Genomic DNA, 6272 nt, shown 5'->3' with positions numbered 1-6272 from the left:
ATCCGGGGAAGAATTTGAGTGTGTTTATGCAGCCGTTGGTGGATGATTTGCACCATTCTTGGTACTTCCCGAGGTTGACATACGACCGGCATCTGCAGAAAAATTTCTTGATGAAAGTTTGGCTACAGTATTGCATGCATGACTTTCCCGGCTATGCCCTATTCTGCGGATGGTGTACAAGTGGGAAGATGCCTTGCCCAGTGTGCATGCAGGCCTTGATTTTCATTTGGCTGAAGAAGGGTGGCAAGTATGTTTCCTTTGACCTGCATTGACAGTTCCTCCCTCCAGACCATCTTGATAGGGAAGACAAGAAGAACTTCACAAAAGGCAAAGTTGTCCATGAGGTAAACGAGATTCCAACATTTTCTGGTGCAGATGTGCTTGCTCAGCTGAAAGCTCTTAAGCCTACCAGCAAAGGGAAAGGCGAAGGAAAAGGTAAAGGCAAAGCCACAGGCGAAGACGAGGGCAAGGGTGAGGGCAAAGGAAAAGGTAAAGGGAAAAAAATGTTTTGAAGGATATGGTGAGACGCACAAGTGGACTCACATTACCCCCTTCACGCAGCTTCCCTATTTTAAGGACCTCAAACTTCCATACAACATCGACGTGATGCACACTGAAAAGAATGTTGCAGAGTCCCTTTTTCACACGATCCTCAACATTCCTGATAAGACAAAGGATAATGTTAATGCTAGAGTCGATGAACAAAATATTTGTGATAGACCACGTCTACACATGCAGCCTCCCACAGGCAATCGAAAATCTTGGTTCAAGCCAGATGCTAACTTCGTACTTAAAAATGATCATAAGATGGAGGCATTCAAGTGGCTCAAACACTTCGTGAAGTTCACTGATGGTTATGCATCGAATATAAGTAAGGGGGTCAATCTTTCGACGGGCAAATTAACCGAGCTCAAGAGTCATGACTATCATGTATGGATTGAGCGGATTATGCCGGTGATGGTTCGGGGCTATGTTCCCGAGCGTGTCTGGCGTGTGCTTGCGGAGTTAGGTGATACGTCTCCAACGTATCTATAATTTTTGATTGTTCCAAGCTATTATATTATCTATTTTGGATGTTTAATGGGCTTTAATATGCTCTTTTATATTATTTTTGGGACTAACCTATTAACCGGAGGCCCAGTGCTAGTTTCTGTTTTTTTGCCTATTTTAGAGTTTGGTAGAAAAGGAATACCAAACGGAGTATAAACGTAATGAAACCTTTGTGATGATCTTTCTTGGACCGAAGCAATCCAGAAGACTTGGAGTCGAAGTCTGGAACTCCACGAGGTGGCCATGAGGCAGGAGGGCGCGCCCCCACCCTCGTGGGACCCTCGTAGCTCCACCGACGTACTTCTTTCGCCTATATATACTCTTATACCCTAGAAACATCGCAGAGAGCCATGAAACCACTTTTCCACCACCGCAACCTTCTGTACCCATGAGATCCCATCTTGGGGCCTTTTCCGGCGATCTGCCGGAGGGGGAATCGATCATGGAGGGATTCTACATCAACACCATAGCCTCTCCGATGAAGCATGAGTAGTTTACCACAGACCTTCGGGTCCATGGTTATTAGCTAGATGGCTTCTTCTCCCTCTTTGATTCTCAATAATAATATCTCCTTGATATTCTTGGATATCTATTCGATGTAATACTCCTGTGCGGTGTGTTTGCCGAGATCCGATGAATTATGGATTTATGACCAAGATTATCTATGAATATTATTTGGTTCTTCTCTGAATTCTTATATGCATGATTTGATATCTTTGCAATTCTCTTCGAATTATGGATTTAGTTTGGCCTACTAGATTGATCTTTCTTGCAATGGGAGAAGTGATTAGCTTTGGGTTCAATCTTGCGGTGTCCTTTCCCAGTGACAGTAGGGGCAGCAAGGCACGTATTCTATTGTTGCCATCAAGGATAAAAAGATGGGGTTTATATCATATTGCTTGAGTTTATCCCTCTACATCGCGTCATCTTGCTTAATGCGTTACTCTGTTCTTATGAACATAATACTCTAGATGCATGTTGGATAGCGGTCGATGTGTGGAGTAGTAGATGCAGAATCATTTCGGTCTACTTGACACGGACGTGATGCCTATATTCATGATCATTGCCTTAGATGTCTTCATAACTATGCGCTTTTCTATCAATTGCTCGGCAGTAATTTGTTCACCCACCATAATACATGCTATCTTGAGAGAAGCCACTAGTGAAACCTATGGCCCCTGGGTCTCTTTCTTATTATATTGCATATCTTTTATTTACATTGCATCTCGTTTACTATTTTGCAATCTTTACTTTCCAATATATACAACAAAAATACCAAAAATATTTACTTTACTATCTTTATAAGATCTCACTTTTGCGAGTGACCATGAAGGGATTGACAACCCCTTTATCGCGTTGGTTGCAAGGTTCTTGATTGTTTGTGCAGGTACTAGGTGACTTGTGCGTTGTCTCCTACAGGATTGATACCTTGGTTGTAAAAACTGAGAGAAATACTTACCTACCTTGCTGCATCACCCTTTCCTCTTTAAGGGAAAACCAACGCATGCTCAAGAGGTAGCAAGAAGGATTTTTGGCGCCGTTGCTGGGGAGATCTATGCCAAGTCAAGACATACCAAGTACCCATCATAAACTCTTCTCCCTCGCATTATATTATTTGTTATTCGCCTCTCGTTTTCCTGTCCCCCACTTCTAAAACGATTTTCAAAATCCTTTGCCTTTTCTTCGCCCTCTTCCATTCGTCTCTTTTCGCTTACTTCTTGTGTGCTTGTGTGTTGGATTGATTGTTTATCACGATGGCTCAAGATAATACTAAATTGTGTGAATTTTCCAATACCAACAAAATGATTTTATTAGCACTCCGATTGCTCCTACTACCGATGCTAAATCTTGTGAAATTAATACTGCTTTGTTGAATCTTGTTATGAAAGATCAATTTTCTGGCCTTCCTAGTGAAGATGCCACAACCCATCTAAACAACTTTCTTCTTTTGCATATCACACAAATCAATGACTGCTCCTGTGAAGTTTCGCTTAGAGATCGTGCTAAAACTTGGTTCTCTTCTTTGCCTAAAAATAGTATTGATTCATGGAATAAGTGCAAAGATGCTTTTATCTCTAAGTATTTTCCTCCCGCTAAGATCATCTCTCTTAGGAACGATATTATGAATTTTAAGCAACTTGATCATGAGCATGTTGCACAAGCTTGGGAGAGGATGAAATTAATGATACGTAATTGCCCTACACATGGTTTGAATTTGTGGATGATTATACAAAAAAAATATGCCGGATTGAATTTTGCTTCCAGAAATCTTTTAGATTCGGCCGCAGGAGGCACTTTTATGGAAATCACTTTAGGAGAAGCTACTAAACTCTTAGACAATATTATGGTTAATTGTTCTCAATGGCACACCGAAAGATCCACTAATAAAAATGTTCATGCGATTGAAGAGATTAATGTTTTGAGTGGAAAGATGGATGAACTTATGAATTTTTTTGCTAATAAAAGTGTTTCTTCTGATCCTAACAATATTCATTTGTCCACTTTGATTGAGAATAATAATGAATCTATGGATGTGAATTTTGTTGGTAGGAACAATTTTGGTAACAACGCGTATAGAGGAAACTTTAACTCTAGGCCGTTTTCTAATAATTCCTCTAATAATTATGGTAATTCCTACAACAACTCTTATGGAAATTTTAATAGGATGCCCTCTGATTTTGAGATTAGTGTTAAAGAATTTATGAGTTCGCAAAAGAATTTCAATGCTTTGGTTGAAGAAAAATTGCTTAAGATTGATGAGTTGGCTAGGAACGTGGATAGCATTTCTCTTGATGTTGATTCTTTCAAACTTAGATCTATCCCACCTAAGCATGACATCAGTGAGTCTCTCAAAGGCATGAGAATTTCCATTGATGAGTGCAAAGAAAGAACCTCTAGGATGCGTGCTAAAAAAGATTGCTTTGTGAAAGCGTGTTCTTTTAGTTTTCATGGTAATAATGATGAAGATCTAAAAGTGATTGATGTGACTCCTATTAAATCTTTGTTTTCCAATATGAATCTTGATAAAGATGGGACTGGAGATGAGTCAACTTTAGTTAAAAGGCGTCCCAATGATTCGGAGTTTTTAGATCTTGATGCAAAAATTAATAAAAGTGGGATTGAAGAGGTCAAAACTGTACATAGCAATGAACTCACTATTTTGGATTTCAAGGAATTTAATTATGATAATTGCTCTTTGATAGATTGTATTTCCTTGTTGTAATCCATGTTAAATTCTCCTCATGCTTATAATCAAAATAAAGCTCTTACCAAACATATCGTTGATGCTTTAATGCAATCCTATGAAGAAAAGCTTAAACTAGAAGTTTCTATCCCTAGAAAACTTTATGATGAGTGGGAACATACTATTAAAATTAAGATTAAATATTATAAATGCTATTGATTTATGTGATTTGGGTGCTAGTGTATCCACGATTCCAAAAACTTTGTGTGATGTGCTAGGTTTCCATGAATTTGATGACTATTCTTTAAATTTGCATCTTGCAGATTCCACCATTAAGAAACTTATGGGAAGGATTAATGATGTTCTTATTGTTGCAAATTGGAATTATGTGCCCTTAGATTTCATTGTTCTTGATATAGATTGCAATCCTACATGTCCTATTACTCTTGGTAGACCTTTCCTTAGAACGATTGGTGCAATTATTGACATGAAAGAAGGAAATATTAGATTCCAATTTCCGTTAAGGAAAGGCATGGAACACTTTCCTAGGAAGAAAATTATATTGCCTTATGAATCTATTATGAGATCCACTTGTGGATTGCATACCAAAGATGACAATACCTAGATCTATTCTTGCTTTTATGCCTAGCTAGGGGCGTTAAACGATAGCGCTTGTTGGGAGGCAACCCAATTTTATTTTTGTTCCTGTTTAGTAATAAATAATTCATCTATATTTTGTTTAGATGTGGTTTCATATTTTAATTAGTGTTTGTGCCAAGTAGAACCTTTGGGAAGACTTGGGTGAAGTCTTTGCGATCTTGCTGTAAAAAACAGAAACTTTTGCGCTCATGAGATTAGCTGCCATTTTTTTACTGGAGAGTGTTTTTAGGTTGATTCTTTTTGCAGATGATTAATAGACAAATTACTCACGTCCACCAACTTATTTCAGAATTTTTGGAGTTCCATAAGTATTCGAACTAATCAGATTACTAGAGACTGTTTTGTTTTTGACAGATTCTGTTTTTCATGTGTTGTTTGCTTATTTTGATGAATCTATGAGTAGTATCGGGGGGTATCGACCATAGCGAAGTTGGAATACAGTAGGTTTAACACCAATATAAATAAAGAATGAGTTCATTACAGTACCTTAAAGTGGTGGTTTATTTTTCTTATACTAACGGAGCTCATGAGATTTTCTGTTGAAGTTTTGTGTTGTGAAGTTTTCAAGTTTTTGGGTAAAGATTTGATGGATTTTGGAATAAGGAGTGGCAAGAGCCTAAGCTAGGGGATGCCCAAGGGACCCCAAGGTAAAATTCAAGGACAACCAAAAGCCCCCTCTTTCGTCTTCGTCTATCGGTAACTTTACTTGAGGCTATATTTTTGTTCACCACATGATATGTGTTTTGCTTGGAGCGTCTTGTATGATTTGAGTCTTTGCTTTTTAGTTTACCACAATCATCCTTGCTGTACACACCTTTTGGGAGAGGCACGCATGAATCGGAATTTATTAGAATACTCTATGTGCTTCACTTATATCTTTTGAGCTAGATAATTTTGCTCTAGTGCTTCACTTATATCCTTTTAGAGCATGGTGGTGGTTTTCTTTTATAGAAATGATTTATCTCTCATGATTCATTTATATTATTTTGAGAGTCTTTTAGAACAGCATGGTAATTTTCTTTGGCTATAAAATTAGTCCTAATATGATGGGCATCCAAGATGAACTTTCATATAAAGTGCATTGAATACTATGAGAAGTTTGATTCCTTATGATTGTTTTGATATATGAAGATGGTGATATTAGAGTCATGCTAGTTGAGTAGTTGTGAATTGAGAGATACTTGTGTTAAAGTTTGTGATTCCCATAGCATGCACGTATGGTGAACCGTTATGTGATGAAGTCAGAGCATGATTTATTTTTTGATTGTCTTCCTTATGAGTGGCGGTCGGGGACGAGCGATGGTCTTTTCCTACCAATCTATCCCCTAGGAGCATGCGCATAGTACTTCGTTTCGATAACTAATAGATTTTTGCAATA

This window comes from Triticum urartu, chromosome 6, assembly GCF_003073215.2.
Source record: "Triticum urartu cultivar G1812 chromosome 6, Tu2.1, whole genome shotgun sequence".
NCBI lineage: Eukaryota > Viridiplantae > Streptophyta > Magnoliopsida > Poales > Poaceae > Triticum > Triticum urartu.
The sequence above is the reverse complement of the archived record's forward strand: the minus strand, read 5'-3'. Positions refer to the sequence as shown.